Consider the following 26,386-nt stretch of genomic DNA (forward strand, 5'->3'; position numbering starts at 1 on the left):
TATATATATATATATATATATATATATATATATATATATATGGACACCTACAAGTGGGAAATGTCTCAAAGTTGGGATGGATAGAAGATCATAAAAACTACAAAATATTAAGTGCAAAGCAGGATTTAGCAACTGTGGGTACATTAACCAAAAGACTAAAACTGAAGTTAAAACTAAAGTCAAAACCAAAGCTAACACTAAAACCCAAGAGCTGTGGTACCTTAGAAGAAAAGAATAACTTAATGTACTCATGCCTTAGAGAAAGGTTTAGTTAATTTTTGGACCTTCTTTTGAAGGAGTAGGAAAGGTGTGTATCACTTTAATAAAACAGAGAACTATTACGTGCTAACAGATAGAGTCACAGGGACTATGTTAACTGAAGATCACTAGATATTTAGTAAGGGCAATCTCGAAATGCAGGATTCTAATGTTAGCCACCGGAGTTAGTAGAGATTCCACACTTAATGGCACAGTCCCAGCAAGTCATAGGCTTATGGATCTTCAGGACACCTATCCTTCCAACCAAATGACTGACAATTCTGAGGCTTCTGTGACCCCTTCAGGTTTGATAATTTACTGAAATGACTCTCAGAACTCAGGAAGGTGCTATACTAACAATTTGTTTTCTTATAAAAGATGCAATTCAGGACCTGCCAAATGAAGAGGTAATGAGTGAGTGATAGATATTTCTAAGCAGAATTGTGACAACCATCAGTACATGTCTTTAAGAAGCTAGTTGGCTGGAGTATGGAAGTTGGATTCGTCTGGTTGACTGGTGGCACCCCTCCCAGTCAGTAGAATATAGGTGAGATAATAAAGCACTACCAAGGGGCATCAAAAGAAGGCGCTATATAGCAGAGACATTTAATAAAAAAGAACCAGAGATCAAGATGGCACACTAATTTGAGGATACTACTGAGATTTCTAGATTGGGAACTACTTGACCTCACATCATTGTGCAAGTTTGTTCTAAACAGCGATTTATGCATAGGGCAGAGGAAACATGTTTTGTGTGTGTGTGTGTGTGTATGCAAAATTAAACACCTTGTATTATAGATTTAAAAAATACACTTAGATACAATCTACTAAGTGTGTAAAAATACACTTAGTTAACCTGCCAAAAGAGTTACACTTTTGCTGTAGAAAAAGCCATAAATTGACAGTACATATGCGATTTCCACCCCAACGTGATCACAACGCTAAAGGAGCCTCTTCTCATTCTACTTTGTGTTTTAAGCTATTTAGTTTCTCCCTATTGCCAGCTTCTGCAGAGGGACAGGCTTTATGGGCACAAGGAAATCATATACTAAACAGAAGTGACTAATGGAAGCATAATACCATCATTTTCAAGCAGGACCATGATTCTTTTTAGCTGCTTATTCTTTTAGCTGCAACTGGAAATGCAACGGTGCTGTTTCTTCTTAGAATTCTTTTGGCAACAACACCAACACCGTATTGCAAAAGACGTAAAGAAGGGAATTCTTCATCAACAAAAAGGAAAATCTAAGATTTGAATTATATTTGAAGGATAATTTGAGCACTGGGAGGAAAGTTTTATTTTTCAAAACTGTTAAGACCATAAATAACACCCTTAGCATATAACAGCTGCATGTCCCCATGCTGAGAGTGAATGCATTATGCCGCTTTGGAGTGCAAATGCATGTTTATCTGAGATCAGTCCAAAAACGGAGACAGTTCCAAGAGTCAGACAGCTGGCAAGAGCCCTGGGAGAAAGGGCAAGGTTTCCTTTGAAAGTAAACTGATAACAAATTGGTGGTGATGGTGGGGATACTTAGCATTAATAGGCTTGAAAATATGTTATCATACTTACACTTTTACCAGCTAAGGATACAAATGTAGGTGTGAATCAAATCAGTGCTCTGTGCTCATTTTATTTCACAATGTCTAGACTGTATGTAAGGGAAAAAGAGAGAGTAAGTAACAGTAGCATTTTAACTCAAAAATCAATAATTAAAAAATTTGTACTGAAGGGAATCATTATAACAGGAACCGTATTTTCAGATGTCTTTTTAAAGATTTTGTTTGTTCCTGAGATTTAAGCTACATTGTAAGAAAAAAGGCTCTCCTTCCGAGGCTTCAATTCAAGTCTCCCCTCGGGAGATGGCATCCAGGACATAGACAAGATAAAGCCACATCATTTCCTGCCTTGTGCCTTCCTGCCTTTTTATCCTAAGTCTTGATAATACCATGCCACTGTATTGATTACCTATTCTCTTTAAACATTCCATTCCAGGACCACAGATTGCAGCAATGTAGAGAAAATGGAATTTTACCAGTTCAGTGTTGGGTTGGATAGTAGTTAATCCTCTAAAAGTCATTTTTCATAATTTATATTACATTTGAAAGCGCTACCTGTTGCTACTATGAAACCGTATCTTTATGTTAACTAAAATAGGCACATAAAAAGGAAAGTTAAGCTTTCATCGCATGGTTTGATCTATTCCTACAGTATATAAAAGTCTGTTTACTGGTTTGATTGTTTCCTTTAAGCAAAACTCATATTATTCATAATTTTAGACCTATTTTTGTATGTGTTACAAATATTTTCATATGTTTGGAATTTGACACTAGGAAATTAATCATCACTTACAGCACATTAGACATCAGAAAACCTGTATGAACTACAGATTGTCAGACTTCCTATTTAAATCCAAACATTGAACAAGATCATTTCTCTGTCTTTGGATTTTTGTGTTCAATTTCAATGTTTATTCCACCTCAAAATTTTATGACTTAATTCATTCCTTGATGTTCCCCCAAAGACCTCAATTCACCTTACTATTGTGCCTTGGCTTATATTTTGTATTCACCTTACGGAATAGCCTTCTCTTCTGGTAAAATTCTATCATGATCTAGATGAAACATCAACTATTCATTGCGGGATTTCCTTTCACCAGCCTTATCTCTCTCTTTTCAGTCAACAACCAAAAATGTTACATTTGCCTCTCTGACAAAAAAGGAATTAATGCACTCTTAGTAAAGTACTTGGTTCTCTGATGCATGTTATCATTCCTATAATATATCAGAGGCTCCCAAAGTTTCATGTGGTTAGGTAACTAGTCTATGCTGATGCAGAGAGAACCTAATGAAGCCAAAATGTGAAATGACAGACAATTGAACAAGCTTATACTCTTCCTATCTTCAAGAAGAAGGTAATTTTCATTTACTTAACTAAACTGCAGGTTACTAATTGAGCCTGCTTTGCTCTTATACTGTCTTCAGGTTAGATGGTTATTAACAGATTTGGTTGTCTATCTTTTCTCTCCAACCCCTACAACTAGAAAGGTTAACTCATCTGGTACTTTCTAAGAACCTGACAGGGGAGAACTCCAGTCAGCACTACCCTGTTAAGACCACCTTGGACTCAGCATATAGGAAACAGGCATGTGCAAAATTTATGGTTAGCTTTAAATTTAAGTATCCTGGTGGAAATGTGGGGAAGGTACAAGAAGTCTTTTAACTCATTACCAATATAGTCCGGCCACAATGATCTGACTTTGTGGGTTTCTATATTGCTTTGTAGGAAGCCAAAATTCTCCTTAATAATATAATAAAATGTAGATACTCTCTGTCAGTGTGCCTTGCCTTTACATCTCTCTTAAGGAAACATGTTTTTAAGAGAAAAGTTGATTGGAAAAATTGTGAATTCCTGCATTCTTTGGTCAAATATTATCTAAAAGCATTTAAATACCATCATTATTTCCCACAGGCCCACTCATTAACAATAGCACAATGCACCCGGCTCATGTCTTGGGTTATACCCGTGTCAGCTTATTGCAATCCTATGGATTTTTATACTTCCAGGAAATGGCATAATAATTGACAAATAAGTGCACAGATAAATGCGATTGACATCGAAGCAGAATAAATCATCAGGACAAGTTAATGAACTATACATTCTGTACCTATTATTATGTATACCTAATATAATTCAGTGTTCTTCTCGTGTGAAGATAATCTAGTTTCCTTCAGAAAGATGTGTTTAAGAGCCTTTCCACTAGGGGTGAGGGTGAAGTGAGCTCTATATATTCATTTCCTTATTCTGCTCTGGCCAGTTGTTATCATTCATGAAACATACGGGGAGAATAAGGTGGACAGTGTAAATTCATGGAACAGAATGGCTGTCTTATATGAAGCTTGCTGCCTCTTATGGGGAATGAACCCCTGACCTTGGTCTCATTAACACCAAGCTCTAATGAGCTGAGATAATGGGCCCAGATTGTTACACCAGCAGGTATCAAGTCTAATTTAATGCAACTATTCACAGTTTTCATAGAACTGATTTTTAAGACTGTGATATTCAGGTACATATATTTTCTAACATTTCTGATACAGTATATATTCACAGTCTGGTAGTTGGACCTATAAGGTGAACCATAAGTTGATTAGTCACGACATACTTATTTATTTTAAGTAAGTTACGGAGTTGCTGCCATAAAGGGTATCCTCAGGTCGATAGGATTCCATAATAGATACATTGTTAGTTGGTCAGATGCCAACTGATCAAAGAAAAAGATAGGTCTTAACGATATATGAGGCAAGTAGAAAATCTGATTGTGTAAATATAATTAACTTGAGAACACAAAATATAATATTTGATGATTTTGACCTTTCTCAGCTGCTGTCAGAAGCATAAATCTCCAAAATTATTTGATCCAAATCATTACCTTACCTCACTCAAACAATTTGTTAAAAAATTATACATACATATATATATGTGTGTGTGTGTGTGTATATATATATATATATATATATATATATATATATATATATAAGCCAAGTGCATTTTGGTATTATTAATGAGTGGGCCTCTTGGAAATAATGGTGGTATTTAAATACATTTAGATGATATGTGACCAAAGAATGCAGGAATTCACAAATCCTGTCTTGCCAATCAATACTTCTCTAAAAATGTTTCCTTAAGAGTGATGTAAAGATAATGCATACTGACAGAGAAAAATCAACATTTTATTATAATATAGTATATTATGTACTATATTGTGTATAATATATACTCTATATACAGTATATTTTATAGTTATAACTATATTATATTATAATATATTAGGAAGATTTAGACATAAATATAATTTATACATGTTTTATATATGAATATAAAATATATAAATATAAATGTATATTGTATATAAATATATATAAATCTAAATATATATATAAACACATACAAACACATTTATATAAATATATACATTTATATAAATATAACAATAAATATAATCGTGTGTGTGTGTGTGTGTGTATAACAACAAAACCAGTCCAGTGGTTCCAGACTATAGCACCGTTTAGGCCATATATGGAAATATATGTTTACAGAAAAATAAGAATGTCAATTTGATCATCTTTTGTCTGGTGTTGCTTTTATGCTGCAACACAGAATTAAGTAGTTACAACAGAGACTATATGATCCACGAAGTTTAAAATACTTATTATCTGGCTCTTTGCAGACAAAGTTGGCTGAATGTTAAATTGGTCAATTAGTAGATATTAACTGGTTACAGATTTAAGTTTTAACTTTCTTCTATTATCCCTATAATGAGAATTATTACATAGTGTTGTAGTTACAGAACCACAGTGCCATAATCAATCTTCCTAGAATGGTGATTATTCATAACTGCTTTGGCTTTAATTCCTTTATCAATAAATATACTCCATTGGGTTATATATCTTTAAAATGTTTTCTTCATTCTAACTTTGAAATTTTGGCTTTGAGAATTTGAAAATTCAATTCTGTAATTGCACTAGAATGTGATGATCTTCCCAAATTGTCACCATCTCTTTGACAATCCAACTTTTGCATCTGGATGGAAGGTCATTGTTAAAACAGTAGAACAGATCTGAAAACCCAAAAGTAGCACTTCTGGAGTGTATTATGAGAACATGAGGACCAACTGGATGCACAGAACTCAATCAGGCCTTATAAAGGGAGAGTATGGCCTTCTACCACATTCTGCAAAATGCGGCCCCTTTGTCATTGCTAACCTTATACACGTTATGTTTGTATTTCTTAGTGATGTCCCTATATGGTCTGTCATATATTCATCTCACCTAAATGATCCAGACTGTCCCTGGTTCTCCATGATAGAAATCCAGCTTTCTTCTGCTAACTTCTTTTTTATAGAACTGCAAATATCATATGTCCTTCTTTGTTATATATAATGGCTGGCATGTGGTGATACAAAATTGGAGGTCTTCCTCACCTCACTTAGATGGAAGTTAGGGCCAAGGCATCTTCTCTTTTTCTCTTTTTAATTTTTTAAATGTTTTATTTTTGAGAGATTGAGATAGAGATAGAGAGCAAGCAGGGGAGGGTCAGAGAGAGGGAGAGACAGAATCTGTAGACAGGCTCCAGGCTATGAGCTGGCTGTCAGCACTGAGCCCGACACAGGTCTTGAACCCACAAACCATGAGATCATGACCTGAGCCAAAGTCAGACGCTTAACCAACTGAGCCACCCAGGCCCCCATAAGGCATCTTCTCTTACTATTTCACTAACTCTTTAAGATAGAATTTGCATTTTTTCTTCTTTCTTATGTCTCCTCTTAACAATGGAATCATGTGTAAAGTATTAAAGATGTGAATATAGTAATATAATAGAGAATGAAGAAGTATATTTAGAAATACCTTTTTGGGGTGCCTGGATGGCTTAGTCAGTTAAGCGTCCGGCTTCGACTCAGGTCATGATCTCACGGTTCGTGAGTTCGGGCCCCACATTGGGCTCTGTGCTGACAGCTAGCTCGGAGCCTGGAGCCTGCTTCAGATTCTGTGTCTCCCTCTCTCTCTGACCCTCCCCTGCTCACACTGTCTCTCAAAACAAAAACAAAAACATAGAAATATCTTTTCATTTTAATTATTTTACTCCTTGAAAGAATTATCATGTATATGTGAATCTTCTGTTAGCTTATATATGAAAAATTTATGACTTATAGGAACCAAGAGTCTTGACAAATTTTTGGCTGTTGTTTGATAAATCAGCCACGGCAAATCATTTTGCAACATTATCATTTTACATATTTTACAATTGAATTGAAAACTTATATAAAAAGTCTTGCCTTTGCTTAGATACCCACTTTGTTCTAACCTTTTGTTCAATATCATTAAAATCTTTCTTTGCTTAAGGACTAACGAGATTTACCTCTGGACTGATTCCAGCAGACCACGTAAAAACACTAAAAACGTAGAGCACTATTTCTAAATTTTTGGAGATTCAACTGTAAAGCATACTCATCCTCCAACTGTCCTTTACCAACCATGAATGAACATTATTATCTAAGTGATCAGGGCAATACCAACACTTCAAAAAATTAGGTGAAGGAATTAAAGCAATATTCAGTATGGGTAAAATTTAAGTATGGTTTTCACATTTTATTTAATAAGCAATCAGTTTCTGTGTGTGGGCATCTTAAAATTTCTGGCTATTGTGATTAAAGAGTTGAAGGACAGTCTGATCCAGAGTCTGCCATTACATCACTTGTAACATATGCATCTCAGAACAGGGATTCATGAAAGCATGATTAACTCTTTGTTCATAGGAGTTTACTTCTTTATAAATGTTTAACGTTTATTTTATTTTTGAGAGAGAGAGAGAGAGGGAGGAGGGGTAGAAAGAGATGGAGACACAGGATCTGAAGCAGGCTCTAGGCTCTGAGCTAAGAGCATGGAGCTGGATGCGGGGATCAGACTCACGGACTGTAAGATCAGGACCCGTGCCAAAGTCAGTGCTCAACTGACTGAGCCAACCAAATGCCTCAAGAGTTTACTTTTAATACCACATATATAGAGGAGAAATGATGACAATTTTTAAAGTGTGCATTATTAAATGAGTAAATACATTTGTTTTACCATTTGCTATTAAAATTCATACATAAGATAATTTTCTTTTTCTTCCCAACTAACCTAGGCCTAAGAATTTTATAAGAGCCAAAAACCAGGAGCTCAGCTTTTCTAGAATTTTTTGAAGGTCTGTAACAAATGTCTGAGATTGACACTGGTGTCTCAAATGCCACTTGAGAGCACAGACCAAGGTTGTAAGCAGCGGCAATAAAACATGGGTATTAACGTGAAACATCAACACCAAAGGATCTGCACAAGCAGCTGGTCACAGAGAAACAGCAAGGAGTTAAGACAGGGAACACCAATCTAAGGACAAAACTATAGGACAAAAGATCAGAATGGGAACTGGTCAGATTCAGGAGAGAACCCAGAAGTCCATGAAAAATCCAAATATTTCAAACTTAAGCCAAGGATCTGTGAAAAAGATTTCTTGATGGCAGAAGAAATTCAGGAAAGCAGATAGTTTAGTGAAGGAGTTTGATTAAAATTTAATGATAAATTACATATTTATATTATTTAAATTTTCAGAGGTTTTTAAAAATATTTATCTTATTTATTTTGAGAAATTAAAAGAGTGAGTATTTACAAGGGAGGGACTGTGAGAGAGGAGGGCGGGATCTCCGGCAGGCTCTATGCTGTCAGCACAGAGTCCACCGAGGGGCTCCATCTCACGAACACTGAGATCCATGAACTGAGCCAAAATCAAAGTCAGAGGCATCGCAAATCTGCAAAGGTTTTAACACAGCTCAGACGTGGATACTATGAGCCTTATTAGTCAGGAATTTTGTTTTGTTTTGTTTTGTTTTATTTTCAGTTGCAAACAAAAAAATGTATTGAAGATTACTCAGAGTATGAAATAGCTAACAGAATTTAGGGAAAATTTGAACATTGTGTAGGATGGCAAATGAGATTGAATTTCCTTAATCTAATCTGGGTAGCAAACAGCCATAAGCCATTTTTTCAATGTGCCACTATTATAATTACTCAGAGCCACACAGTTTCATCTTAATGATGTAATATTCAAAAATTTTAAATAAAAAATATATTGGCTTACCCGATGAGCAACAACTTCAGCATTATTCAAGAAAAATGTAAATTGTAGATCCCTAAGGGAAAGTTAGGGCAATATTTAAAAAATGAAGGAACCAAGGGCTGCTGGAACAGGAAATACAAAATACATAGTAACTCTCAATATTAAGACAGCGTTCTATTATAATCAGATTTTACGTTAAGTCCTTGACTTGCTTGAAATGCCAGCTCTTATCACTAATCCTCCAATAACCCAGAAGAATCTGATAAGAACAAAAGAAGCCCATTTCTAAATGAATGTATCTTCCTGCTTTGTTTTAGCAGCTTTATTGAGATATAGTTGCTATACAACAAAAACACACTTAATGTATACAACTTGATGCATTTAACATTTGCATACACCCATGTTATCATTGTCACATTCAAGGTAATAAACATATCCAACACTTTTAAAAGTTTCCTTGTGTCCCTGTGTGTGCGTGCATGTGTGTATATGTCTACATGCTGTGTTAGTTTTATTATGTTCGTTGTCAGAATACTTACCATGAGATTTACCTCTTTAAAATTCTGAATCAGAAGCTCACTTCCTGGAAACCATGTCCTGATCTCCATTCCATTTCCAGCTAATACCTTCCTACTCTAGGTCTAGTACACAAGGTAGAAAACTGGGTAAAAGAAAGGCGTGGTCCTTTGATCTAGTATCAATGCTCAGTAGATTTTGGAAACTCTGAAATTCTCCATAAAAGACACGAAGGAAACAGTTAAATGCATAAATATAGTGGGTGTTAATTTTCTTACTTGGCAAAGGACTCGTGGTTTATGTTACAATGCACATTCATGGTGGGACAATTAAAAATAAACACAACAAAAATGGATATTTTGAAGAGATCTAGACAGCACATTTATATGGGATCCAGTCAAGGATTAAGCTTACTAGTTGTGAGTCTCTTCTTAAACAACACATCTATAGGTCTGATTTACCAGAGAGGAGAATATTAATTAGAGAGACAACAGAAACCAATTTGGAATTTCAGATAAGAAACTATCACAATGATTATTTCTTTCACATTCCATAGTTATGGTCACTAAAGCACTGTAACGTTTGCTTTCTTCTCCTTTACCATATTCTGTCTTCTACAATCTAAATTAAATCCTCGCAATTTTAAATGTGAAATTTTAAAAATTGAGATGTAATTGGCATACATTATATCAGTTTTAGGTGTGCAACAGGATTTAATATCTGTGTATATTGTCAAATGGCGATTTCAGTAAGTCTAGTTAACATCCATCACCACACATAGTGACAGATTTTCTTTTTCTTATGATGAGAATTTTTAAGACCTATTCTGTGAGCAACTTTCAAATATGCAATGCAATTTATTACCTATAGTCTCCATGTTATACATTACATTCTCAAGACTTACATATTTTATAACTGGAAGTTTGTACCTTTAGACCACCTTTACCCATTTCACCTCCCTGCCCACCCCACCATACATGAAATGTTTAATATGGAAAAAGTTCTGAGGTATTCCTTAGATTTTTTTTGTTTTTCTTTTTCTATTCTTTTTTTTTTTATGTTTACTTATTTTGAGAGAGAGGAAGAGAAAGAGCCCTAACAGGGGAGGTGGTCAGAGAGAAAGAGACAGAATCTGAAGCAGGCTCCAGGCTCTGAGGTTTCAGTACAGAGCCCAACATAGGGCTTGAACCCGCGGACTGTGAAATCATGACCTGAGCAGAAGTCAGGCACCCAATTGACTTAGACATTCAAAGGCCCCTAGAATGTTTTTTATTAAGGCAATTTTATGGTGCTCCACAGGAAGTATGGTGCTATGCAAGGGCTGGGAATCTGAGGTGACGACACTTTGGGGGTATGCAGCTTCTCCATTTCTGTACCTAAAGCCTATCTGTATTAAAAATGGAGACCCACAATAAGGCCACCTATTCATTTTTGAATTCATAAACACATGACAAAATATTTCGATTTGCCAATTCTTGGTTCTGTACAGCATTTCACATTTTTCTCCATACTATTTTCTCTAGGCTGAAAGGAATCAATGCCATAAAATATTGTTCTCCTAAATGCGGATTGTACGTGCATGTGTTTGTATGTGTGTGTATATGCAGTACGTTTGAGAATTAAAAAGAGGCCATGATTCAATAATTTAGTAATATAATCTATACTCTGCATGCTATTTTTATATGATAATAAGGCAGATCAGATCTTATGAGAGTAGCATAATTTTCTATTTTAGCTTGGTTTTCAGGAATCCAAATAATTTAGACAAAATTCAGTTAAAAATGCTTAACTAAATATGTTATTTATTCATAATCAGGACAACCACTTTTATATTTAATTATATGTATTATTTTGTGAACAATCGCTTCTCTTGCCTTTACAAATATAATCTGCTTACTGTCACTTAGCATTTTACTACTTTGTGCCTTTTTATACACAATTTTCTTATTTCGGTGAATGCCTAGATAAAAATAAATAAGGCTGCTAATTTTTCCTTGTTTGCTCTTGTTTAGACAAGCCAAGTCTCCATGATCCCCTAATACCCTGAACCATACACGGGGAAAGCATGTTGTGTAGATGTAGCTGATATTTTACATATTAGAATAATCTCCATAGCCCAGAGGAACTAAAGTGTTAATGCAATTAAATTCTTAGTTTCAAGTCCAAACATTTTACCTCCCTATAGTAAATCCTGCTCATTAAGTATGTAACACATATGGGCAGAAATAATCCTCTCTAATCTAGGGTTCTCTAGGGGCTTTACTTGACCTTTTTTATTCTGATAATCAAAATACTGTAATAGATAAAACTGTGTATTCCAATATTATTATAACTAGGGTGGCTTAATAATTAGTAACTATAATATTTATAAAAATGATAAAAGATTTATTAGGAATTATTGAAATAAGGCACATTCTCTGAAATGACACGCACATAAATGCCTGCACACATGCAAACACATACACATATTTTATTAATATTTATACACACATGATAATTTGTGTATTAGTATCTATTATTTACAGGTTTTCTGCATGGTATGATATCAGTTTCCTAAATGGGACAACAAAAAATAATGTTAATATGAGAAGTGGAGATGGTGTTCCAATCTGTATTCTCTTAAATTTAAGATTCTGGGGTTCTAAGTCAAGCATTCTATCATGTTTTGGCCGAAACTGTCTGCCTCACATTTCTGAGGTTATTAGCATATTATTTTAGGCACCTAACGTGACCTGCCAAGTAACTCTTAGCCTCTTTTTATGCACATTTAAAGAAGAAAAATATTTGTGATACTGAGGCTGTATGTCTTTTACAGTAACCACTTCCGTCCCATCCAGCAACAGAACCCTTTTTAACATGGCTAGATGCTTTAACTCTCATTTAGAAATAAGAATCAAAATTTGTTTGGATCTAAACTATAAAACAAATCACTTCAGCAAGTGAATGAGGCTAAAATGATCCATGTGATAATTGGTTAGAGTTGGAAACATTAGTATGAACTCATTTTTAGCTTAAAATAGACACAGGTGATTAGAGACATAGGTGTGTATACACAGGTTAGTATAAATAGTTATATTTTTCTCTGTCCATTGAGAGATCTGAAAAGAAACAGTGGCTTAATAGCAAAGCACATCTATCATGAATTTATTGGTGTCTAATACCATTCTCCAATAAAAGGAACTGATCTTCTTGGAGAAATGGCTAATTCTAGTGTTGGGGCAAATAACACACAAGATAAGCCTAGAGTATCATGTGGTGTCAGAAACTAAGGAGGGCTTAGTGCCCACATACACACACACACACACACACACACACACACACACACACACACTCTCACACTTTGAAGAGGATATGTCAAAGGCACATAGAAGCCATCTGAAAGAGCTCCCAATTGCCAAAGCTACAATTTGAGCAACAATATAAAAGAAGCAATATTTGATTGTAATCTAAAGGATAATATAAATCAGCATCAATGAGTTCATATTGATACAAATAAATAATAAATAAATATGCATAAGAGACAATTCTGCCATCCAATGAATTCCAAAAATTAATGTAGAAAATCTGTTACCGGAGGAACATGCTCCCACTTCTTAGATATGTGCCATAAGTAGCAACTTCCTTTCAAGGAATAGCACTATTCAAAGGGATTAAAAGGGGTAACTTTACAGTGGCAAAATTGACACTGAGGTGACCAAATCATAAATTATGTTGATAGTATGTACCCTTGATACGACGTGTTGAAAGTGATAATTTGCTCTGGCATTCTTCCAACTCATAACTGCAACCATATCTTAACAAATGCCCTTGAAAAATTCCAGTAGGGGAACCTCCTATACAAAATAACTGACCAGTACTCCACAGAGCTGTCAAGGTCATGAATAAAGTCTGAGGAAACGTCATAGGAAAGAGAGTCTTAAGGAGACATGACTACTAAACATAATGTGGTATCCTGGGTGGGATCCTGAAATAGAACAAGCACAGCAGGTAAAAATTAAAGAGATATAAATGCACTATGGAGTTTGGTTAATAATAATGTATCCATGTTGCCTTATTAATTATAACAAATGTATGATAATAATATGAAATGGTACTAATAGGGAAACCTGGGTGCCTGGGTATATGAAAACTCTCTGTGCTTTCTTCTAATGCTTTTGTGGATATTAAACGAACAATAAAGAAAAACAAACACATCATTTCTTCCACGCCTACCCTCAAGTCATGCCATCCTCAGCCATTGCCAACGCACAGCTTCACGATACTTCCTGTGGTGCATCCGGGAACTTCCTTAGTGAACATCCCAAGTAAGAACTTCAGTGCTTTATCAGAGTTCTTGAAGGTCCTACCTGGGATGTTCACTAAGGAATCTGCAGTCTGTGAGCAATATGCGGAAAACAATTATAAAGCGATGAGTTTTGAGTATTTATCGTCACTGCTTCAAGTATAACTTATTTCATGTACATTTTATAATATCTGTGTTCAACGACTGTCCCACAAATATCTGAAAATTGAACAAATCACCCGGGCTCTAATAGCAGTAAAAGTTGTTTCCCGCTCACCAATGCTTGGGAGTCTGAGTGTGTGTGTGTGGGGTGGGGGGGGTGCATTTAATTAAGTTGTTAATAAGTAATTTTTAAGCAAACTACTAAATATTATGACATAAACTTTTAATTTTAAGGAGTTTCTGAGATTTAAATTCCTATTTAAGAAAGACCACACTGGGGCGCCTGGGTACCTCAGTTGGTTGAGCTCCCAACCATTGATCTCAGCTCAGGTCATGATCTCACGATCTCAAGTTTCCTAAGATCCTGAGATCAAGCCCCTGTGTCTGGCTCTGCACTGACAGCACAGAGCCTGCTTAGAATCCAATCTCTGTCTCTCTGTCTCCCCCAATATAAATAAATAAACTTAAAAAAGAAAGCTCACACTGATTAATGAATATAATTTTAAAAGCAATTGCCAGCCACTACTCTTTCTAAGGTACTGCCCAGTTGTAATGGGGGTGAGGAAGCTGGGGGACAAAAAGAGACAGACAGACAGACAGACAGAGGGAGAGAGATGGAGAGAGAAAAGTCTCCTTAGCCTCATATAATTTGTTTCCTCCTCATAAATCTTTCAAATCAGATCTGGCATGCATGATCTGATTCCATGGAGCATCTATAATGCAACCTAGAACACACACCTCAATGAAACAGTCCGAAGTGGAATCAACCCAGTGAGGCTTTCCTTATTATCTTATGTCCTTCTTCTGTACTCGCTCACACCCCAGTAATCCACAGTGCACCATCAAATCCCACTTCTACTCCCTGACCCCTGGCACAATCACATGAAAATACATGCAGAGGACAAACATAAAAACAATGCATTTCTTTGACCATCTTACAAGGAAATATGCAACCAAAAGCATGTTTCTATTACCTTATTTTCCAAGTTTCCCCTTCAGAATCTATTAATGTCTAATTTCAGAATTTGGTGGTAATCCTTTTGCCATAGTTAAAGATAATTCTTGAAGTATATTAATGGAACTAAAGTATACACATGTACACAAATAGACAAATTGTGTTGCAGAAAGGAACATATAGAAAATCTCCTAATAGAGAGGTAAGGTATGGCTGCCTCAATAGGCCTAGGACTACAGTACATTCTCAGCCAGCCTAATTTTCTTTAAGTTTATTTTTGAAAGAGTGTACACCCAGGAGGGGCAGAGAGAGAGGGAGACAGAGGATCCAAACTGAGCTCTGTCCTGACAGCAGAGTATCTGATGCAGATCTTGAACTCATGAACAATAAGATCCTGGCCTGAGCCAAAAGAGGGCCCTTAACCGACTGAGCCTCCAGGTGCCCCTTTCAGTCAGCCTTAAATAAGGAAGGAGCTGTTTTTCACCTCTCTGTTGAATGCTACAGATTGACAGTTTCTGGATTGAGCTCCACTTGAAGCTAATGTTACTCCTTGGATCCCCTAACTCAAAATACATACAATTGAAGAACACATACACATATTAACACATACATATTTAAAATAAATAGTCTTATTTTGCTATCTGTGGCTTGCAAACAGAAGATTCAGGTGCAAAATAGCAATATAATAAATCTTTCCGAGTCTGAGTGTTTTTCTTACGAAGATTAACTACTTTTAAAATAAAAAAGTCTTCTATCTGTATGCATATTGTTATGGGTTGAATTGTGTCCCCACAAAAGATGTTGAAGTCCTGACTCCCAAGTCTTGTGAGTATGTCCTCCATGAAAATAGGGTCTTGGCAGGTCACCAAGTTATGGGTTAAGGTCATTAGAGTAAGCTTTAAGCCAATATGACCATACTTTTCCTGTCTCTCTGTTTGTTTGTTTACAATATGACTGTGCTCTTATAAAAAGGGAAAATTTAAACACAGAGGCAGATAAGTATACACGGATAAGTCCATATGAGGAGCAAGGCAGTAATTGGGATAATGCAGCTTCAAGCCAAGGAGTTCCAAAGATATCCAGCAAATCACAAGAAGCTAGGGAGAGGCATGGGACAGAATCTTCCTCAGAGTTTTCCAAAGCAACCAATTCTTCTGAAACTTTGATCCCTGACTTCTATACTACTGAAATATAAGATAACACAGGTTTTTTTTGGTGCAAGCCACTCAGTTTGTGACACTTGGCAGCCTTGGAAACTAGGAGGGCCCTTGTGATGAGCACTGAGTGTTATATGTAATTGATGAAATCACTAAATTCTACTCCTGAAACCAATATTGCACTGATGTTAACTAACTAGAATTTAAATAAGAACTTGGGGAAAACAAGAAACAAATGCATAATAAATAAATAAATTAATTAAAATGTGAATAAAAAGAAACTAATATGCACATAGATTAATATAAGTCTTGAGGAAAAATACAAAAATAAATTTAGAAGACTCTGAAAAAGAACTTAAAATAACTTAATGTTCTTGGAAAATTGGAATCCAGAATCATTCAGGACAGACTTACAATATATTTATTTATTCACTTATACATTCAACAGCTGTGTATCAACAGCATGCCTAAAACATGGCAGTTACCAGGCAAGTGACACCAGAGGGACAGAGGTTGTCAGCAGATGGGGTTGGAAAGGACACACATTCAATTTCCCTAAGACGTCCATTAATTATGTTATGCCTTCACAATTTTCAATGGCCTCTTTGTTCTCTCTCAAAAGTGCCCTGGGCCTGAATGATAAACTATATGGTTGCCCTACCTCCAGGTCAAAATAGGAAATGTGTATCATTATACCTGAAATCAGAAATCAGAGAGAGTGGAATGAGACATTCATGTGTTAAGAGAATTATTCTAATGTGCCACATGGAGAACAGGTTAAAGGAGGAAAGAGTGGAAAAAGAAGGTGAGTTTGAAGGCTATAAAACGAATTTAAAACACTCTGAAAGATTCTTAAAGAGTCAGAAGTCTCCCTCTCTGCCTTGTGGGAGTTAAGAGTCTGTTCATTGAAACCAAACAAATTTTAAATAAAAAGTAAATTTAAATATGTTGTAATAGAAAATACTAGCATACATTTTTGTCACAATAAGAAGTTATAGAGAAACATGATGGTTTTTTTTTAATCTCTTTGGCAGCTCATGTAGATATTTTCCATTCTGATTTATGAAGTTGGTCGTTGCTCTACATTTAGGGGAACTGATCCATGTCAATGTAATGCCTATTAGTGTCTGATTAATTGTTCTCATTACAGATGCTAACTAATCTGGAGTCAGCACCTCTTCATCCTAAGAATTCTTCAGTAGCTCTGAGACCATAAGTGACCTGTCCTTTACTGCCGCAGAAGAATTGCCTTCATTCACTACCTCTTAAACCATACAACACCCCTTCTCAGACTTTTCCCAGACCACTTCTCAATCTCTGCTTGATGGTTGGCTCTGGTGAGCTTGAGTCACTTTTTCTAGATCTAGCTGCAAAAAGTGTTCAATGAAGATACTTCAGCATCTTTTTTCACCCTGTTCCATTTCTGACCTCATTTCTTTCCCTTTCTTTTGCTTTCTGATTAAAAGTCTTAGAAAATCAAACCTCTGCTTTCAGAAAACCTTTCAGCTCAGGTTTTTGAAATCTTATATGGTAAACATTTGAACAAGTTGTAGTTGACTCTCACTCTGAACTTTCTACCTGGGTTGAAAGGAGACAAAATGTGAGAGCAATGTATATGTTTCTTTATGTACATAATTCACAAAATGATTGATCCATTAACCTTAAAAATCCAACAAGAGATTTGTATGTATCAGAAATGATGAGGAAAAATGGAATAGGCCTACAGGACCTGAAAATATTTGCAGAAGAAGATGTTGGCTGTGACATCGACTTCAATGGGCTTTCTAATCTTTTTACTTATCATTCCCAAAATACTGCCATGTTTTTTAGAATGAAATTCTAGATTGCAAATATCACCCACCAAAGAATTCTACACTAATTAGTCTTTAATGTTTCCCAAAGAGAAAAACAGCATATAATTTATTACAATTACACGATTGTAATAATTGATGAGATAGCTAAATAAAAGAAGTATATTCTAAGTTACATGAGGGAAGAGTTAGCTCCTCATGCACAAAAACATGTGGACTCTCACAATTTTCAACATACATTCAATTTGGAGCTTAATTACATTTTGATGATGTTAAATTGAAGTCAATGAGATAAGCAAATGCACCCAGTAAATAATTGTCAGATCCATTAGTTGGCAGCAATTCTTCATGTTTCGCCTTCTCATGTTGGACTACTAGTCCTGATCTACAGGGTAGCCAACCAAAAGCAAAACTGATTAACATTCAGTATCTGCATTTTCTTTAGAAAACTGTTATCTTTTAATTAAATCTACTTTAATCTGGAACAGTTCCTCAGTCTTTTTTGTATTTCAGACTTTTACAGAACTCAATTTTGTGGAATGTCCCTCAATTTGGGTATGTCTGGAGTTTCTTCATTATTAGATTTAGGTTATACATTTCTGGCTTAAGCAACATCAAAATGGTATTTGATCCTTCTCAGTGCATCATATCAAGAGGATCATAATTCCAGTCGATTCTATTACTGGTGATGTAACATTTATCTCTTTGAGATCAATAATTAATTTGTGAGGGGACAGACTGAGTCTCCATAACTCTCCTGTGTCTCATCAAAATTTTACTTACATTTTAGTATCCATTAATGATTACTGACATAAATCGACTGATTCAAGTATTTAGTGCTTTGTGTTGTGTACTCAAATCTAATTGTGTATCCATGACTAAAACAAAAGTGAGGATTTAAGATAGTAATAAGCACTATAAATAATACATAATGGTAATTCTTTTTTAAAAAATTATGTCATAGGATGATGGGAGGAAAACTTAAGTTGGGTGTATCTTAGCAAGTAGTAGACGAACTGACAATTGAATGATAGGAAGGATACACCATATAAAATTTTGGAGTAGAGATTATCAAGCAGAGAGAACAGCAAGACCAAAGATATTATGGAAGGAAATATATTGGCATTTTTACCCATTAGAAAAAACATGATTCGGTGAACCACAGAAATGGAGAAGAGAGGGGGGCACTGGCGTAGTTCAGGTGGTTAAGCATCCGACTTCGGCTCAGGTCACGATCTCACAGTTCATGGGTTCGAGCCCCGTGTTGTGCTCTGTGCTAACAGCTAGCTCAGAGACTGGAGCCTGTCTTCAGATTCTGAATCTCCCTCTCTCTTGGACCCTCTCCTGCCCATGCAGTCTGTTTCTCTCTCTCAAAAATAAATAAAACATTAAAAATTTTTTTAAATAAAAAAAAGAAATGGAGAAGAGAGGAAGAAGGTGTGAGTGGAGATAGGCATTATAAACCATGGTAATGATTATAAATCTCATGCCCATAAATAGGCCTTGGAGGAGAGGAATGATATGGACCACATAAATAAATTTTCATTGTTGGATACACACACACACACACACACACACAATGTGTGTGTGTATGTGTGTATATATATATATATATGTGTATATATATATATAATGTCAATTTTCATTGATGGATAAATATATATACTGTATTTTATTTTACTATTGGATTTAGCTTTATTTCAGGAAAATATTTCTTTAAATATAGGCATTGGGGTGCCTAGGTGGCTCAGTTGGTTGAGTGTCCAACTCTTGATTTTAGCACAGTCCATGATCCCAGGGCCATGGAATCAAGCCCTGCATTGGGCTCCATGCAGAGCATGGAACTGGCTTAAGATTCAGATTCTCTCTCTCCCCCTCGGCCTCTCTCCCTCATTCACTCTCTTTCTCTCTCTAATATACTATATACCATATATATTTGTGTATACAACACATAAATTTGTGTATCATATTCTGACCTATGAAATATGAATAAACATTTGGAAAATCATGTGTTTATCAATTAAAAAAACAATGATGCAGGTGTAAGTAATGGCAAACACACAAAGAAATATAAGTAAAAAAAGATAAAAAGACAAAGAAACAATCTAGAACAATCATTTTTTACAGCTTTTGCTCTGCTAGATTTGACAGTGTCTCATAATTTTACTGTTCTGCTGTGAAGTTTCTCCAGAGACACATATATTACATATTAGTTAATATAAGATAAGGAATGATAGTTTCCCATATAACCTAATAGCTATCGCACTTTCCTGGGTCAGGCAAGGTGAGTCTTTTCTCATCCATCATATGCTTCACAACTCTAGGACATAGTTCCTTCACTACACTTTTGGTGTTCTCTCTTGTCTGGTGATAATATACTTCACAATTAATTGGAGGGACATTATCAGCTTAAGTGAAATTTTAGAATTTCTGGTCTGGTACACCATCCCAGGAGAATAAAAAGCATGTCATATTGTATAGATAACTTTGTAATTATTTCGATTTACCATAGCACAATCTTTACAGCATGTAGCAATTACTGAGCATGACCACAAAATAATGTCCTCTTTTCCCACAGTTCCTCCAGCATAAATCAGACTAGAAAGCCTAGAGTTATCATAACTTAGTGTATAAATTAAATAAGGCCTGGTAACAAATTTCCATAAAATTACATGGTATAGCATGATACTTTGTATATTAAAAATAACTTTCCAAACCAAGGTCAATCTTCAGGGATTTTTGTTCTTTTCTTTTTAGCACATAACCTGCTTATTATAAAAGAGCAAAAATCACATACCAATTTTACATCCCAAAAGAAAATATGCCATAGGTTTTTCAGATCTATGAAAGCAGTTTGCTTTTTTTTTTTTTTTTAGCAGTTTGCTTTCCTAATTAGATATTCTGAATATTTCATTGAAATGTGACTCCTGAGCGAAAAGAAAAAAAGGGGGCAGGGAGGAGTTATTACTAGGCATGAGTAGAATAATTGTGGGAATCCTTTCAGAAAATATAACCAAAATCCCTTATTATTTGACTTATTTTTATTGAACTGGCTAAAAAAAAAATCATTATAGGTGATTCTGTGAAAGTTAATCATGCCTTATCATCAAAGCAAATCTGAGAGAGGCAGGCAGATCCATTTCTAAAAGACAAGCCTGATTTTCTGAGCCTCAGGTTGGAAAGATGACTTGGCTATATCTATGAATGGAAGTTTTCCATGTTAGTAAGAGTAAGAAATATGTACATTGTAGAGAGAGGCCACCGTGTGTGCATCAAGGATACTGCCCTCCCAACTATCCTCAAAATGCCAGTCACCTGAAAGAGAATAACTGGTTGTGAACCTTCCATCAGCTATGGCGTAGAGATGAAAACATGCCAGTGAGGCAAAAAACACTAACTAGTTGGACAATGATTAGGTTTGTCATTAAACAGACCTGGATCCAGATCCTGATTCCATCAACAGCCACATGTGCTCACTCAAGCAAGTGACTCACGATCTAACATGAGGTTCAAAATAACCACCTCACTGCTTGTGACACAGAGCAAATGCAATGGTGTATAACATGTGCTTGCAATTTAGGAGTATTCAATGTAGTGTTGTCCTTCTATCCACCTCCTCACGTTTTGTATTTTTCTCACAGTAGAAATGAGAACAACCAGCACGTCAAGTTCTAATTTTGACAACAGTTATTGACTGCTCACCATGGCAAGGCCATACTAAATTCTAAAGATAGAAAAATATGGGAGAGACAATACTAAAATAGAAGGTTCTGAAAGACATTGAAATATCACGCTCAAGGCAAATTTGATATAACACTTTTTTTTTTTTAATTTCTGGCCTTTCTCAATTGATAGATGAAGCATTAGTACCCTTGTAGTTTGGTCTATGTGTTCATGAACTTTCACCAATATTTCAATTCCATTCAAGATATGTGTCTCCTGCATGTGTAAGTCTTTCATTCCAAGTACAAGGATTCTGGAATCCAAACTGACCTTAGATAAAATCCTATCTCTTAAGTGATTAAAACCTTGATAATTTTAACTTTCTAAACTTCAATTTTTGTTTCTCTATCATGTAATCTTTTGTATTAATGAGATAATGTATATTAAGTCTTTTTTTTATTTTTGAGAGAGAGAAAGAGAGAGAGATAGAGAAAGATAGATAGTGTGAGCAGGGGAGGGTCAGAGAGGGGAGACACAGAATCCAAAGACAGGCTCTAGGCTCTGTGCTGTCAGCACAGAGCCCAATGCGGGGCTCGAACCCATGAACCATGAGATCATGACCTAAGCCCAGACGCTTAACCAACTGAGCCATCCAGGCACCCCTACAAAGTCTTTAGAAGAGTGTGAACACATAGTATATGTTCAATAAATATTGGCTGCAATTACTATAATTATTAATGCCATTTCCTATAAGGAAATGATAAAAACAAAATAGAAAAATATAAAAGTTTCCCAAGATAATCTCCAGGGAATAATTTTGATATAAGTTGCATTTACTTTTCACAGAACTAGAATAAAAACACTTGCAGTTTGCCATTATTGCACTGCATTAAACTACTGCATTATTCGGTGGAAGAAAGCACTGCAGAAGAATAACACAAGGAAAACTCTTTATAAGTATCTCTTGCCTAGAACTTATGCCAGCAGTGTTAATAGAATTTCATAAATGTAATACCTAGCCAACTAATGAAAGGTTTATATCATGGAAGGAAGGGAATTAAAAGGAAATAAAATGCTTCCAAATATGATAGTGGTAACAAAATCTCCCCAAGTTTTTTTTAATAAGCAGTAATATTTTAAAAATTAATATTAATTTTTTGTAACCAGTAAAACACATTATATCTGAATATAGAAAAAAGGCAAAAAAAATCATCAGGTGGAAGGGAAATTTAGGTATGAATAGGAAATTTAGGAAATAAGATATAGTGGAAATTTAATGTTCCTTTGTCACTTGGAAAAATGCTCGCTAATAGTAATTAAATTTCTATATTTTGTTGTTATTAAAAAGCACTTTCATAATCTTGCCTGGTTTTCATAGCAATATTATGATAAAAATCAAGTTGTGAGAAATGGTGTTGTTGGACGCAAGCAGCTTGAAATTGTGGGCCTGGCCCTAAAAACCAAGCCTTCTTGCAATAATTCCATTTTTTCCCATTAATGTTTCCTGCCCGCTGCATTTCCTATCCTAAGAAAATAAGATGTAAAATAAAAGTAGAGTTTTTGTCTCCTGTTGTAATAACTCTATTCTTAATATATTTCGATATACCAAAATTGTTTAAATACTTCTTGAATTAATGTCTAGATGATGATGTCTTTTTTGCAAAGTTTAAAGGAGTTCAGAGGAATTTTATATGTAAGATTAAAAATTAGTTTTTTAAAAATTACTCTTTCATTGGCAGGCTACTCGAGTGGCAGGGATAAGGAAGACAAACTCTTTTTGACTCTAAATATATAGGAGTATTGCTTGTCTGGTTTCATTAACCTGGTCATGTAGCTTTTGACCTCAGAATGCACTGCAGAATGCAGTATTTCTTCCAGATTTTTTTCTGAGTTTCTAAACATACTAGAATTCTTCCTCGTATTCGGTGATTAAAGGAGCTTAAACATTTAGCTAAAAAGACTTCTCATGTATGTTATTCTGGCCAATTTAAACTCGATTCTTACAGCATCACAGAGTCCTCTGTAACTAAATTTTCAATGAGATTCTCAGTTTTGTAGCTATCCCTGAGGCCTACATAATGCTACAGCTCAACTATGACTGGCCTACCTTTCTTCAGCTATAATCTGTGCCGCCTACCTGTAGGGAGCGTTTCTGGCACCACTAATTGTATCTTATCTCCAAAAATATTCTTTTGGAATATTCAACACAGCTGGAAGCAAGATGTAATGTCACAATGTCAGAAAGGCCATAATAGGGTCTATTCTGAAGGGTATGTCATGTCAGGACTGAAGAGACAGGAATCTTGAAAATGTTTTTAATAGATCACTATCCCTTTTCAGGTATGTTATTTGCCATTAGATTTCCTCTAATGTGCTGTGCTTCACTTGCCTTTCAATAACACAGCTCACTTTTGAAACCACATTAATGTGTTATGGAGTAAACACCTTTGTTTTCATGGTATACTGTCTCCCAATTTTCCACATGTGATTATCTAGGTTTTGAATTTTTTTCCATTGGCTTTTGGGGACATTTTACATGTCAGAAAGCAGAATCAAAGTCTAAAATTTTTTATAATACTTTATTTTTCAACTTATGGGCCACATTAAAAGGATCACAGATCTGAAGATTGGAACTCTTGGTGGAGTAAGGTAGTTTGGTGACCTGTGTTAACAAGGTTTTCAAAATGGCTGTTCCTTTATGTTCAGAAAAACAGAACTTTTCTTCATTAAATAAAAATAATTTTCTACTCTAGCTATCTGGAAAGTAATATCTTCCTGCTCTCATGCTTACTATGAAAGATAATTAAATTTAAATTAGTTTCATCTTGGACCATAAAAAATGGTGTTTCATTACAAAAATACAAAATATTCTTATTTGGCTGTATTTAATATAGAATTATAACATTTAGTCTCCTCTTATCTATTTTAAAATTTAAAATTGGATACTGAATTTAAGAGAGTAAGATTAGGTAATAATGAACTGATACGATAGAAAGATCATGATTATACATCCTTTGGGAGACATAACTGAACTAAAAATTATCTGAATTTCCATCTGCAACCACAAGGCTCAGATTCCACCTGTATATTCCAATTCCACAGATGTTCAAACTCAACAAATAAAAAGTACTGTATACTCTATTTCAAATACCTCCCTTATGCAACCTAATATCCAAATTAAAAACAAAAAAGTTATTTCTGTTTTTCTATCTACATTATTCTTCACATTTTATCATTGACAAATCCTGATTAATTTATCAATCATTTTCCAGAAATTAAATCCACTCTTCATATCTCTTTGCTTTAACTTCATGCAACCACTCATCAACTTAACTAATCTCTTTAATTCTGCTCCAACTCATTTATACAATTCAGAGACATTGGTCTAAAATGTCAACCTAACCAGTCATTCTCCCTCAAAAATGCCTTACAAGACTACTCATGTTTAAAGGTAAATTATCTTCTTTGTTTTTTTAATATTTATTTTTGAGTGAGCACAAGCAGGGGAGGAGCAAAGAGAGGTGGAGGAGAAGATCCAAAGCAGGCTCTGCATTCACAGGCTGACAGCAGCAAGCCCGATGTGGGGACTGAACTCACCAACCAGGACATCATGACCTGAGCTGAAGTTAGATGCTCAACTGTCTGAGTCACCCAAGTGCCCCAAGTTAAAGTGTCTTCCTAAAATTCATTTGCTCATACATCTATAGGACATCTCCATTAGACCTCACCATGTATTTTTTGGGAAAGTCCTGCTCTGCATGAAAGTCCTTTTTTATTGAAAGCCTAGCCACCACTTCTTCCTGGTTGCAAATCACTGTGATAATAAAGCTAAACTGCAGCAGCAGGCCAAAAGAAATCTACAATGATGGATAATGGATGGAGTTAAAATAGGATGTTGAGCATTATCTTTGTCTATTCAAATGACTATAACAAAATACAAGTTGGGTGGCATTTAAACAAACGTTTTTTTGCTCCCTGTCCTGGAGAATGGAAGTTCAACATTACGATGTCATAAGGTTCTAGTGGGGGATCTGTTCCTGGTTGCAGACTTCTCACTGTGTCCCTACATGGCTGAAGCGGTGAGAGAACTCTCTGAGGCCTTCTGAATAAAAGCACTAATCCCATTCATGAGGGCTCTATCCTCATGACTTAATCACTTGCCTACTAATACCAGCACACTTTGGGGTTAAGAATTCAACATATGAATTTTGAGGACACATAAGCAGATTTTAGAAAGACAGTAACAGAAATTAACAAACAACAACAAAAAATATATCAAAAAAACAAAAAATAGAAACACTTTAATTTCCTGCCAAATGGTAAACTAGGAAAAGCTGCCATCTCCCTCCCTAAAATCAATACTCGAGAAACTGTTGAAGAAGACTGGGCATGGGTCTCACAAAGAGATTCAAAAAAAGCTCTTTGAGGATATCTAGGAAGCTTTACTTGAAATGGCTTTGGATGAAGAGTACAACCTGGAAGGTAAGGTGGTAGAAAGGAAGAGGTAGATTGGAAAATGGAAATTTTAATTTGTGATGCATTTCTTTTCCATTGCTTTGAGATAAACATTATTTTCCTCTATATAGAAGAAGTTGCTTTCTCTAAAGAATTGTTTTTGCTCTGCACTGCTTGATATAACCTTTAGTTACTATCTTTTTTTTTTTTTTTACCACAGAAATTAGATATATGTAAAATATCTTAGATCTAAACTGCTGGTGAGGGGGTAGGGTGACTTCAGATCAGGACAAACTTTTATTGGCATAAGAGACTCATGAATACAGGTCAGAATTGATCAGTTGCCTCTTAAAATTTTCCTTTCCACTCATTTATCTCAAAAATCTTCATTGAAACGTACATAAATGGTTAACTACTAGATGAATTATTCCACCATTATAAGCAGATAGAAAACCAATATACTAGCTTTCAGACACTGAG

This window comes from Suricata suricatta, chromosome 15 (genome assembly GCF_006229205.1).
Source record: "Suricata suricatta isolate VVHF042 chromosome 15, meerkat_22Aug2017_6uvM2_HiC, whole genome shotgun sequence".
NCBI lineage: Eukaryota > Metazoa > Chordata > Mammalia > Carnivora > Herpestidae > Suricata > Suricata suricatta.